Source organism: Pleurodeles waltl, chromosome 9 (assembly GCF_031143425.1).
Source record: "Pleurodeles waltl isolate 20211129_DDA chromosome 9, aPleWal1.hap1.20221129, whole genome shotgun sequence".
Lineage (NCBI taxonomy): Eukaryota > Metazoa > Chordata > Amphibia > Caudata > Salamandridae > Pleurodeles > Pleurodeles waltl.
Window position 1 is genome coordinate 471304592 of NC_090448.1, and position 14697 is coordinate 471319288.

The 14697-nt window shown below is 45.7% G+C and overlaps 1 protein-coding gene across 1 annotated transcript in view; it reads left to right on the forward strand.

Moving 5' to 3' along the window:
- Positions 1–14697, forward strand: part of CDC42BPB (CDC42 binding protein kinase beta) — a 903752-nt gene that overhangs the window by 663044 nt on the left and 226011 nt on the right. The window lies entirely within an intron of this gene.

Genomic DNA, 14697 nt, shown 5'->3' on the forward strand with positions numbered 1-14697 from the left:
GATCCAGGCACTCAAAAAGCAGTGTTCTTGCATGCTGGTAGATGTCACAGTGCAACTCCACACTGATTTTGTTATGCCCCAGAGGCGACGAACAAAGCTGCATATAAGCACCACCCTTGTGTATTGACTTCAGTTCCTTTCTTTTTGCTCCTTCAGACGCAGGTCAGGGGCACCACTGTTTTTCTTTGTCTTTTTGACTAGAGAGCTTCTTGACTATTTTTTCCTTCAAACCTACAAGAGTGCAAAGGAACCTGTCACCTCTTAAAACTTCAGGGAATAACCCTTGTATGGACTGTTGCAAACAGATGTCTGTGTTTGGGCTCAGAGCACCACACCAAGGCATGCACCCATACAAAACCAAAAGCCATCCATTAACTCAAGTTGAAACTCTGTGTAGCCAAACAATGAAAGACTCCATGCAGGTCCTGCTCCTAGTTAAAGTTGTGAATGCGGAGTTGCTCCTGCTCTTGATGCTGTTCCCATGACAGGCCTTCTTCACAGCCAAAGTTTCCGGGTATTTCCAGGTACGTAAAAAACAACACAAAAAGTCCAAGTGAGATTCACTCAATCATTAGAGAAGATGCAAGGGCTTTACCCTGCTACTCAGTCTCCCTCCCATTGAGGAGCCAATTCCAGACCTAGTCCCTATCCACTACGTCTTTCCGGGTCCCTTTAAGAAGGCTATGCTTCTCATCGTTGGTATGCTTCCAGCTCCCTCCGCGTTGGCTGCACTGTCCTCTGCACCTTCTCTGCTCCTCAAAACCACTGTGAGTTCCACACTGATATTGATGTTGCCTTCAATTCCAGCCCAAATTCTACGATAGTCCCTTCAATGTTGATGCTGGCACAGACTCTGCAGAGGAATATCTGCAACCTTTGGGGGGACCGACTCCGAGTCAAATTGGTCTCGACTGAGGCCAGACCCGATCTGGCACAGGCAATACTCAGACCTTCAGACTATGACACAATACCATTACTGTGAGCCAAATGGAGATGATAATTTAGGTGATGGAAATCGGTTTCTTATGACAATGGGTATGTTTCCCTGCAGAATGCTGGTGTACATTATACCTCATCCGGTAGTGGGTTGGTAGAACTAATTTGCCCCTGCCCCACTACAACAGCCTTCTCACACCCCCTTCCGCCAAAAACCTGTGCAGCTGAGTAAAGTGCATCTTTGTCATTTTCATCTGAAGAGCAGCAAAAGTTCTTGACCTGCACCTCCCCACTGTGGAGGTAAAAACTAATGACCTCAGTGAGGTCCTTCATCCTGGCCAGGCACTGATCAAACCTCTCCTCCCGTTCAGCATTTGGGCACTTGGGCTAAACCAAGTTCTGGCTCTCCATTCACTGACCAAGTAGCACATTGCCCTTCATTCAACCCCTGAGAGTTTGTAAGTGCAGGAGTCTACCAGTAAAGTGAATTCTAGCACCTTTCTGACTACTCTTCCCAATAGAGTCCAAATATATGGAGATTTTTGAGAAAGTAATGTTTTCCTAGGCCAAAATTGCCATGTGGTAGGTCAGTGCCAGCTGCCTCATAGGACATTACACTCTTGCGCTCTGGGGCATGATTGGTGAGATCTTACGTATGGTCCCAGAAGACTTACATGCTTAATTTGCCCAAACCATTCATGATTGCCAGGACTCCCGTGATTGTTTAGGAAGTGTAGTTAGTACAGATGTGGTGCTTTGGTTCCACATGCAAGGTCCAGGGCTACTCTGGGAACGTTGAGGCATCCCTAATGGACGTGGCTTGTGATGAATCCCACCTGTTCGACAAATAGGCACACTGCGCTGGAGCATTTTAAGGTGAGCTGAGTCATAGTGCCCTCATTTCAGAGATATGCTAGAGCCTTGGGGTATCAACGATGCGAAGCTCTGCCTCCCGCACTATAGGTCCCAAAGCAAACAGACAATACTGAGACCATCGGGGGCAGCATATATCTCAGTCCTCCACCCCTTTGGTGGTAAGCACAAAACCTCTTTAGTTCACCCTTATTGTACTTAAGCACGTGTAGAAGGCAGGAACTGCCACTTCCTCCAGGATTGGCAAAATAGCACATCTGACAAATGGGTACTTCCAGTCGTCCAACAGGGTTATGCCCTACTATTCCTTTTCAGCCAGCCACACCTACCATCAACATCAGGGTGGCATTTAGAGGCTCATCTGTCTGTTTTACATCTGAAACTGTGGGTATTTTTATCCAAGGAAGCCATAGACAAGGGTGATGGCCTCAGAAGTGGGGCCTGGTTCTTATTCCCACTAATTGATTTGCTGAAGAAGGACAGTGGCCTTTGTCCTATTTTGGATCGTTGACCTCTAAACGCCATCCAGCAGAAGGACAAATTCCAGATGCTCACCCTAGCCCAGTTTGTATGCTCTGGATCCAGGTGCTGGATTGTAGCATTGGACCTCCATTCCACTTTATTTTCATGTGCCTGTCCTGCAGGTTCTACCTGCAGTTCACAGTAGGCCAGGAGCATTTTTAGTTTGTTGTGCATCTGAGGTGTTCACAAATGTGTTGGTGGTCATTGCTGCAAATCTTGGGAAGTTGGGTATACCTGTCTTCCCCTACCTTGACAACTGGCTGTTGAAGGAAGGCTCGCCACAGTCAGTTGTAAATCACCTCCAGACGGTGGTGAACTTTTTGATGTCATTGGGATTAGCTATCAATCTATCAAAGTCACACTGACTCCTTTGTAGAGCCTCCTGTTTATTGGCACTTTTCAGGATATGGTCAGGTTTTGTGGCTTTCCCCAGAAAAGATAGCCCAGGGTGTTAGGGCCCTTGATCCCAATGTTCCAGCCTCTGTCCTGGTTCTCAGTGAGGATGGCTCGGAGACTTCTTGACATACTGGCCTACTGCACTCTGCTAGTTGACCATGCCGAACTGCATATGTGGTCTCTGCAGTGGGAGCTGATTTCACAGGGGACCCAGCACCTAGGGAAACTGTCCGACTCCATCAAGGTTTTGCACAAGGCTGCAAAAGAGTGGTGGTTGGTCAACTGCAATTGGATCAGTGGCAGATCCCTCTCCCTACCACATTCAGAGATGGCTGTGGTGACAAATGCATCACTGATGGGTTGGGAAGTTCATCTGGTAGAGGTGGAGATCAGAGGACTGTAGTCTCCAACGGAGACCCTGCCATCCATCCTACACATTAACCTGTTGGAGTTGCTGGCAATTTTGCCACTGAAGGCCTTCCTGTCAGCCATCAAAGAAAAGGCCAGTGCAGGTTCTCGCAGACAGCACCACCACCATGTGGTACTGATACACATGGTGGGATGAGGGTCCTTGGTCCTTTGGAGGCTCTCTGCCTCTAGAACTGTCTGAGTCGTGAACAACCTGGCAGGATGTTTGAATGCCAGGGTGAACAAACTCAGTTGGCAACACCTGCTGGATCACAAATGGCAATTACACCCTGATGTGGTGCGCAGTGTCTCGGGAGTGAAAACTGGGTTGATACATTTGCCCCTGCCGAAAATGCCCATTGTCCGTGTTTTTGCAGTTTAAATTAGGTGCTCTCTCAGAGACTCATTCCTCCCTAGAGAGGAGAAAGGAACTCCTATACACCTTTCCCACATTGGCCTCTTCTACCCCAAGTCCTGAAGAGGATCAGAAACAACAGGGTCCAAGTCATCTTGGTAAATCTGGCTTGGGCAAGGTAACGTTGGTGCCTTGAACTTCTGGGATTGCCCATCTGTCCTCTGATCAGGCTTCCACTTCATGGGAGCCTTCTGTCACAGCAGGAGGTCAGGGTTTTATACCCAGGTCTGCACAATATCCATGTATGGAGATTGAGCGGCAGCAGTTGACTTCCTTTGATCTTCCTCCAAAGTCGTTCATGTGATCTTGACAGCCAGGGGCCATGCCACAAAATCTGTGTATGCTGAACACTGAAATCAGTTTTTAGTTCAGTGCACCACCTAGCAGATGGACCTGTTAAAATGTCAAACTGTCGGATTTGTTTGTGTTTGTTTTATCTTTGGTCCAGCAAGAACTTGCAGTGGGCCCTCTTAGAGGTTATTTGTGGACTCCTTCAAACTTTCAGTTTGCCAGGCCAGCCATCCTTGTCAAATCACCTGTCTGATGAGATTTTTTTAATGTTTGTAATATGTTTAATCCAAAAACCCTTTTAACTGCTAGTGGAGCTTAAACTTGGTTCTTGCTTTCCTAATGTGTACCCATTTTGAGCCAGTGCAAATTTTGTTTATTACACAGTTTGACCTTGAAATCTTTCTTTCTTGTTGCAATATCATAAGCTCATCATGTGAGTGAGCTTCAGGCACTTTTCATCCAGCCGCCTTTTGCCAGCTTTTTTTACAGGCAAACTAGTGTTGAGAACCCAAGCTGCATTCTTGCCAGAGGTAGTGAAACCATTTCAAGTTGGACAAACTATCCCTCCCAATATTCTTTGGTCTGCCCCACCTCTCAAAAGAGCTCCCAATATTCTTTGGTCTGCCTCACCTCTCAAAAGAGGAGGAGAAACTTCATCTTCTAGATCCCAAAAGAGCACTCCATTTCTGTATTGTTATTAGGGACCATCGGTTGAAGGATCAGCTCTTGTGAGATTCTCTGTAGCAAAGAAAGGTAAGGCGGGCAGAAGTGGGACCATCTCAAAATGTATAGTCTTTCTATATTATGATCTGCTATTCATATGACTAAGAAGCATCCTCCAGAAGGTTCCACCCTAACCAGGCTGCTACCATTGGAAAGGCACTCAAATTGCCTGTCAGGCTGCTACCTGGGCACCAGTGCACACATTTATAAAGCACTATTGGCTTGACAGTCAATTCATTCAGGGTCAGTATTTTGCGTCTTTATTTCCTGCAGGACTTTTTGATCAGAGCCATGTCGTAGCACCACCATCTTGGGAAGTACTGCTTTTGGTATCTAGTCGCAAGGTGATAAATCTTCTGTTAGAAGTAATGATAAGAAGGACAAGTTTGTTTCCTTCAGTAGCAATCTTTCTCTATCTAATAATCTATCCAGCCACAGATTCCGCATCACTCAGCCTCCTCCCCATTCTGTCAAATTGTCTCCTTCCATCTTAAAAGGTCCCAATTTAGGAGTCTGCACATAGTCTCTCCAATTTGCTTATTGCCTCCACATCTAGGGGGCGGATAAGTCTATTAAAAGAAACTGATGTCAGTGTGCATGGATGGCCATGTTAGCCAGCTCGGTTCGTGTGTGTCTGTGTGTGTTGCTTTTTCAGTTTCCAGAACCATCCCGGCACCTAGGGATATACTCTCAAGGTGAAGAACCTGTGGTTCAATAATGTAACTACCAGAAAGAACACATAACTTGTTCTGTTTAGTTTGATTTATTAAGAGCAACAAAAGCCCATGGACGTCTAGGCACTGTAGTCATGCTTGCTGCATAGTGCACTGTTAGAAACTTCTAATTGTGTTGTTTCAACCTAGAGGGTGAACAACCAGGTTTTTAGGGTCTTTCTAAAAGGGAATTGCAACTTCAAGGTTGTAAGATGGGCGGGGAGAGTATTCCAGAGCCTTGCATTTGCGACTGAGAAGACTCTGGGGACCATTACCCAGTGTTAGTGTGCTGAGCAGAGATTTCTAGCAGGACATACCATTGGAACATGGCCTTGATGATAGCTGGGCTTGTCGTGTACAAAGCTTTATATACAGTACATAATGCCTTCAACCGGATACGTTTCTCTACCAGATGCCAGTGCAATTCTCGTAAACGCTTAAAAACCGAATGCCGCTTAGGAAAACCTCTAACATACGCACATGTTTCTCCTCGTCCTCTTTGGGTGCTAACGAATTCTGCTGCATTCTCTGCTGAGGCTACGGGAACCTGCCTCTGCTGTATTATACGCATCAAGCTGCTTATAAGTATTTGCAATTTTGTGCTGAAAGAAGTCTGCCAGCTTGTTGCATAGTTCTTGTGAGCCCTCTAGTCCTGGAGAAGTTTTAAAAAGCTTAGGGGAGTTAGTTGTCTCAAATTTGTTGTCATAATAGAGCAGGTTTTTTTCTCTAATGACGAGGTTATACGCCCTGAGGACTGCCTTATATAAAGACCTCTCCTGCTCCTCATAGAGTTTCCTCCAGGCTTGCTCCTGATGGCGTCATGCCTGCCCGAGGACCCCAAGTCATTCATTAAACTAGGGGCTAGTCTGTACTTTCCCCCACAGATACGATTCTAGTAAGGGAGCTACTGAGTCAGCTGCCATGCTGAAAAGCTTTACACCGCACTGTCCGCATCCTCTTGCATAGTGCATGGGTTTGCTATTAACGGCATTTACAAAGAACTCAGCTGAGACCACCTTCCAGATCCTGGCATTGGTCTCCTTAAGAGATGTTTTGTCCCTCCTAGAGGAAGAGGAGAAATTAAAAGAGAAGGACACTGCACAAGATCTGACTGGGTAAGGGGCTATGTCTCTTGTACTTAATAGACAGGCGTCATTAGTATAGATTCCATCAAGAGTATGTGCTGCTGCATGGCTAGGAACCATAATCTGCTTGTGCAATCCCAGGCAGTCTATGGTTCTTTAAATACTCTGGATTCTTGATTGTCAGGGTCCTCCTGGTGGAATTAAAGTCTCGCGTGACCAGATATGGCTCAACATATTTTGTGACTTTGGCTGCAAACAGCGTCCTTGGTCCAGGGGGCCTATAAATTAGCATTCTGTCAAAGGACTTAGTGACTGTGATTTTTTATAGTGAAACACAGCGCCTCGCAGGGGCTTACACACTGTATCCTTTCCAGATGGCATAGGTACTCTAGCTTGTCTGTAATGGCCAGACCTTCTCCTGGTCTGCTTATCCTATCTGATCTTTGGATTTCATATCCTGAAGGGACCGCATCTACCAAGTGTGGGCCAGAGGCTTCATTGGCCCAGGACTCTGTAATAAACACCCAGTCCGGGCGGTGGTCCAGCGTCAAATCTGCAGATTGGGATTTGTGACCTGACATTTATTAGGAATCCGCTTAGATTTACCTCACTCCCAACTGGCTCTTTATTAGTTAAGTCCACTAGAGGAGGGGCTATGGCAATCAGGCAGTGACTGAGTAGAGATATGGGGGGTTGTTGATCTTGAACCCACAATTTGCATACAGTCCGATTCGATGATGAAGTTCATCAGACGTGAAAGCTGCGCAAAGGGGTGGCTTACCCAGTTTTTGTACACTCAGTAATTGTTCTCTGGAGTACTCTACTGTGGGAGGTTAATCCTGGCTTAGCAGAGCCAGGGCACCGGGCGCAGTCTGGATAGCTTTTGCACACCAGCGGCATGCTTGGTCTCTCCTGTGCATTTTATAATCGTCTAAGACTGGAGAATGACTAGAGCGCTGACCCTCAGTCAGGAAGTGGGCAACAGCGTACGGAATGCTTTGTCTGCAACAATCAGTACCAAGAGAGCTGTGGTGGACTGAGGAGTGTGAGGGGAAAGTTCCCCACTAAGGCAGTCTGTAAGTGATGTGCAAATTAAAACTGCAACTGTACTGGCAACACAAATAAAATTACAACAGCAAATTAGGAGTATTTAAAAATTAGAATATCTACCTGCAGTAGAGCTGTTGAGATGTATTCAACAGCAACCAGAGGTTTTATGCAGTATTTAAATAATTTGAGAGCACATCTCAATGTATCAATACCATTTGGACCTGGAAGGCTTTTTTTGCAGCATAACAAAGTATTTTGGGACATAGCATGACTTTTAGGCTCATCTGTTAATATCAGCAAGGACATCTAGTAACAATCAATAGCTCGACCTTTCTTCTCTGCTGGTACCAGAGTTGCCGGGACATCTAGTTATGATGATTGGAGCTGCTGCCTTGCTTGCAGGAACATATAATAATTGCCAGTGGGTGGTGGTGTGCCTTTACTTCTATAACTCAAACAACTCAAACAACTGCTTAAACATATTTTAGTGCTCTGTACTTCAATGTTTTGTCTTAGTTAAGACACAAGTGAGGTTTTTTTTATATATAATATATATATGTTCGGTGGCATGTGTAGCTGCAGATACACATGCTGTGCACATCCCGCCATCTGGTGTTAGTCTCTGAGTGTTACAAGTTGTTATTCTACGAAGAAGTCTTTTCCAGTCACGAGATCGAGGGACTCCTCCCATTTCGGCTCCATTGCGCAGGGGCGTCGACTCCATCTTAGATTGTTTTTTTTCCGCCATCGGGTTCGGACGTGTTCCTTTTCGCTCCGTGTTTCGGGTCGGAAAGTTAGTTAGAATCTCGGAAAAATCGTCGGTATTGTTTGCGTCGGATATCGGGTTAGTTATAACAGATCAACCCCGACTTTTGAAGAGCTCCGGTGGCCCTTCGGGGTTTTTTCGATCCCCCCCGTCGGGGCCTGGTCGGCCCGGCCACGTGTCTTTTCAAGGCTGATGGAACGGACCCCATTCCGCTTCTGCCCAAAATGCCATAACAAGTATCCATATACAGATCAGCATCTGGTCTGTAACTTGTGTCTGTCTCCAGAGCACAAGGAGGATACCTGTGAAGCCTGTCGAGCGTTTCGGTCGAGGAAGACATTAAGAGACCGAAGAGCAAGAAGACTGCAGATGGCGTCGGCGCCGACAGGACAAGGGCGTTTCGAGGAGGAAGAAGAAACCTTCTCCATCCTTGAATCGGACTCGGACGAGCTCGATCCCGAAGAAACGCCGAAAACCGTGAGTAAGACATCGAAACATAAAACTCACGAGAAGACAACAAAAGCCCAGGGGACGCCACTGCCAACACGCCATGGCTTAACCCGAAAGATAGGTGACCGATCATCGGCACCGAAAAAGGGCATGCATGTGGCAAAGTCATCCAACTCCGGTCGAGATACCGCCACACAGCAATCTCGGGCCCGAGACAGTGGCACCGAAATGGTTCGGCACCGAGAAACCACGACGCCGAAAATAAAGAAGGTTGCCTCGGAGCCCAAAAAGGCGACCGAAAAGATTTCGATTCCGAAACATCCAGCATCGGAACCGAAAACAGGTTCCTACACAGAGGAACAGGGATTGTCCTCCCAGATGCAAGGACATAAGTTTGGAGAGGAACTTCAATCTGTTGAGCCAGACTACACTCAAAGAAGGCTCCACATTCAAAAAGACACAGGGAAGATAAGCACTCTTTCCCCCAATTAAGATGAAAAGAAGACTTGCCTTTCAAGAAAAGGACAAGCAGCCACAGGCAAAGGTGGCAAGACGAACAACTCCACCACCATCTCCACCACCATCAATGCACACATCACCGGTAGCCACTCCACCACTGATGCAATCTCCGACTCATACTGCAATGAGTCAAGATGATCCTGATGCATGGGACCTTTATGATGCTCCTGTATCAGATAACAGCCCAGACTGTTACCCTACAAGGCCGTCGCCACCTGAAGACAGTACATCCTACACGCAGGTGGTCTCAAGGGCAGCTGCGTTTCATAACGTCACCTTGCATTCAGAACCAATTGAGGATGACTTTTTATTTAATACACTCTCCTCCACTCATAGCCAATACCAAAGCTTACCTATGCTCCCAGGAATGCTAAAACATTCAAAACTAATATTTCAGGAGCCTGTTAAAGGCAGAGCCATAACTCCAAGGGTGGAAAAAAAGTATAAGCCACCACCAACAGACTCTGTTTATATTACGCAGCAATTAACACCAGATTCTGTGGTTGTTGGGGCAGCTCGCAAGAGAGCAAACTCTCATACCTCGGGAGATGCACCACCTCCAGACAAGGAGAGTCGCAAATTCGATGCTGCGGGTAAAAGAGTTGCAGCACAAGCAGCAAACCAATGGCGTATTGCCAATTCACAAGCACTTTTGGCAAGATACGATAGAGCTCATTGGGACGAAATGCAGCATTTCATAGAACACTTACCCAAAGAGTTCCAGAAAAGGGCACAACAAGTGGTAGAAGAAGGACAAAGTATCTCCAATAATCAGATACGGTCATCAATGGACGCAGCAGATACAGCTGCAAGGACAGTAAATACTGCAATAACAATAAGGAGACACGCTTGGTTGCGTACGTCAGGATTCAAGCCGGAAATACAACAAGCCGTGCTGAATATGCCCTTTAATGAACAGCAGTTGTTTGGGCCGGAAGTCGACACTGCTATTGAAAAACTCAAAAAAGATACTGATACCGCAAAAGCCATGGGCGCACTCTACTCCCCACAAAGCAGAGGCACATTTCGCAAAACACCATTTAGGGGAGGGTTTCGAGGTCAACCTACAGAGGCCACAACCTCACAAGCAAGGCCCACTTATCAAAGCCAATACCAGCGAGGAAGTTTTCGGGGGCAATATAGAGGGGCACAATTCCCAAAAAATAGAGGGAAGTTCCAAAGCCCCAAAACCCCTCAAAACAAACAGTGACTTCCAAGTCACACATCCTCAACACATAACACCTGTGGGGGGGAGACTAAGCCAATTTTACAAACATTGGGAGGAGATAACAACAGACACTTGGGTACTGGCAATTATCCAGCATGGTTATTGCATAGAATTTCTCAAATTCCCTCCAAACGTGCCACCGAAAATACACGATATGTCAAAACAACATATAGATCTTCTAGGACTAGAAGTTCAGGCATTACTACTAAAAGAAGCAATAGAATTAGTACCAGAACACCAGAAAGGAACAGGAGTTTACTCTCTGTACTTTCTCATACCCAAAAAAGACAAGACTCTGAGACCTATATTAGATTTCCGAACATTAAATACCTACATCAAATCAGATCACTTTCACATGGTGACATTACAAGACGTAATCCCACTACTCAAACAACAAGACTACATGACAACACTAGACCCAAAGGATGCATATTTCCATATACCGATACATCCTTCACACAGAAAGTACTTAAGGTTTGTATTCCAAGGAACACATTACCAATTCAAGGTGTTGCCATTCGGAATAACAACTGCGCCAAGAGTTTTTACAAAGTGCCTAGCAGTCATAGCTGCACATATCAGAAGGCAGCAAATACATGTGTTCCCGTACCTAGACGATTGGTTAATCAAAACCAACACTCTAGAAAGGTGTTCACAACACACAAAGTATGTCATAGAAACCCTACACAAACTAGGTTTCTCAATCAACTACACAAAGTCACACCTTCTGCTTTGTCAAACACAGCAATACTTAGGGGCGACAATCAACACAGCAAAAGGGATTGCCACTCCAAGTCCTCAAAGGGTTCAGGCATTTCACAATGTAATACAGGCCATGTATCCAAATAAAAAAATACAAGTCAAAAAGGTGATGAAACTCCTAGGCATGATGTCCTCATGCATAGCCATTGTCCCAAACGCAAGGTTGCACATGCGGCCCTTACAACAGTGCCTAGCATCACAGTGGTCACAGGCACAGGGTCAAATTCTAGATCTGGTGTTGGTAGACCGCCAAACATACACCTCGCTTCAATGGTGGAACAGTATAAATTTAAACCAAGGGCGGCCTTTCCAAGACCCAGTGCCACAATACGTAATAACAGATGCTTCCATGATAGGGTGGGGAGCATACCTCAATCAATACAGCATCCAAGGACAATGGGACACTCACCAAAAACAGTTTCACATAAATCACTTGGAACTATTGGCAGTATTTCTAGCGCTGAAAGCATTTCAACCCATAATAAGCTACAAACACATTCTTGTCAAAACAGACATGACAACGATGTATTACCTAAACAAACAGGGAGGCACACACTCAACACAGTTGTGTCTCCTGGCACAGAAAGTATGGCATTGGGCGATTCACAACCACATTCGCCTAATAGCACAATTTATTCCAGGAATTCAGAACCAGCTAGCGGACAATCTTTCTCGGGATCAACAACAGATCCACGAATGGGAGATTCACCCCCAAATACTGAATACTTACTCCCAGAGTTGGGGAACGCCACAAATAGATCTATTTGCAACAAAGGAAAACGCAAAATGCCAAAACTTCGCATCCAGGTACCCACAAAACAAACTCAAACTCATACTAATAGCACCGACATGGGCAAGGCAACCTTGGTACACAACACTACTAGACCTCTCAGTAGTGCCTCATGTCAAACTACCAAACATACCAGATCTGTTAACGCAACACAAACAACAGATCAGACACCCAAATCCAGCATCGCTGAATCTAGCAATCTGGCTCCTGAAGTCCTAGAGTTCGGACATTTAGACCTTACACAGGAATGTATGGAGGTCATAAAACAAGAAGGAAACCTACCACTAGACATTGCTATGCAAATAAGTGGAAAAGATTTGTCTATTACTGCCACAATAATCAAATTCAACCCTTACACGCATCTGCCAAAGACATCGTAGGATACTTACTACATTTGCAAAAATCAAAGCTAGCTTTTTCTTCCATTAAAATACATCTTACAGCAATTTCAGCTTACCTGCAAATTACGCACTCAACTTCTCTATTTAGAATACCAGTCATAACAGCATTTATGGAAGGTCTAAAGAGAATTATACCACCAAGAACACCACCAGTTCCTTCACGGAACCTCAACATTGTCTTAACACGACTCATAGGTCCACCTTTTGAGCCCATGCACTCTTGTGAAATGCAATACTTAACATGGAAAGTTGCATTTTTAATTGCCATCACATCTTTAAGAAGAGTAAGTGAGATTCAAGCATTTACCATACAAGAACCATTTATTCAGATACACAAGCATAAGGTAGTTCTACAAACAAATCCTAAGTTTTTACCAAAAGTCATATCACCGTTCCACTTAAATCAAACAGTAGAATTACCAGTGTTCTTCCCACAGCCAGACTCTGTAGCTGAAAGAGCACTACATACATTGGACATCAAAAGAGCGTTAATGTACTACATTGACAGAACAAAACTAATTCGCAAAACAAAACAATTATTTATTGCTTTCCAAAAACCTCATACAGGAAATCCAATTTCTAAGCAAGGAATTGCTAGATGGATAGTTAAATGCATTCAAACCTGTTATCTTAAAGCTAAAAGAGAAATGCGCAATGGAGCTGAAATGGGAGGAGTCCCTCGATCTCGTGACTCGAAAAGACTTCTTCGAAGAAAAACAACTTGTAACACTCCGACCCCAACACCAGATGGCGGGATGTGCACAGCATGTGAATCTGCAGCGACTAATGCCACGAACAGATGTACACTGGGTAAGTGACATTTTCCATATATATATATATATATAATATGTTCGATGACATGTGTAGCTGCAGGTACTCATGCTATGCTTAGTCCTGCCATCTAGTGTTGGGCTCGGAGTGTTACAAGTTGTTTTTCTTTGAAGAAGTGTTTTCGAGTCACGGGATCGAGTGACTCCTCCTCTTCGGCTCCATTGCGCATGAGCATCGACTCCATGTTAGATTATCTTTCCGCCATTGGGTGTTTCTTTCTGCTCCGGTAGTTCGAGTCGGAAAAGTTCTAAAAACTCTCTAATTCGTCGGTATTGTTTAGATCGGGTATCATCGACACTTCGGTACCGTCGGATCCAGCTTCTTTACTCGCCCTTTGGGGCACCCGTGCCCAACTCGGGCCTGGTCGGGTCGACCGCGTGGAAGCCTCGTGGACTGGACCCCATTTCACTTCTGTCCTCTGTGCCACGCCAAGTTTACGTATACAGACCAATATCTCGTCTGTAATCTCTCTCTCTCCAGACCATCGAGAGGATACTTGTGAGGCCTGCAGATCCTTCCGTTCGAAGAAGACTCTACGAGACAGAAGAGCACGAAGGTTGGAAATGGCGTTGAAAGGCACCGAACGTCTCGTCGTAGAGGAAGATGAGATCATGACCACTGAAGTCTCCGTCCGAGGGTCTGACTCCGAGCAGGAGTCCGCGGAGGACAGACCGGTCACGGCAGGACAGCATGTGAGTACTATGGCCATGGCTCAACCCGCAAAAAGACCTCTGGTGACCAAGCTACAACTTCGGCACCAAAAAAGGCCACGCCACCGAAGCCTTCGGACTCGAGCTGAAGCACTGGCTCCGAAACAGGCAAACACCGACCCTTCGAGTCCAAGCCTCGAAAATTGCTTTCAGAGCGAGGCCAACATCCACTCCAGGCCTTTCGATCCCGAGAAAACTGGCTTCAGAGCCGAAAAGACCCAGTCATACATAGGAGCATGGACTTTCCAAATAACTTAAAGAAAGCCATACATTTTCCGAGGAACTCACACAGGTGGAGGACTTTGATGAAAGGCAGGCCAGAATTCACATTCGTAAAGACAATGGCAAGATCATAACTGCACCTCCTCTGAAGCCTCAGAGGAAGCTGGCCTTCCAATGACAATTGGACACTGATCAGCCACCGGCTAAAGTGCCAAGACCTAAGCAAAGATCTCCACCTCCACAATTTTCACCTCCTCAGTCTCCTCCTCATTCTCCTCACCTGCTTGTTTCCTCACCTACTAATCCTACACCTGCACAGTCTCCTGTACATTCTGTAGATTCACAACAGGACAATGTCGATCCCTGGGATCTCTATGATCCAGATCCCATTCTGGATAACTGCCCAGACTGCTATCCTTCCAAACCATCACCACTGGAAGATAGCACTGGATACACTCAAGTTCTGGCTAGGGCGGCATCGTACCACAATGTAGCCATGCACACCGAGCTGTTTGAGGATGATTTTCTTTTTAATACATTATCCTCCACACACACTACTTACCAGTCCCTTCCAATGTTTCCAGGCATGTTAAAGCACGCTCATCA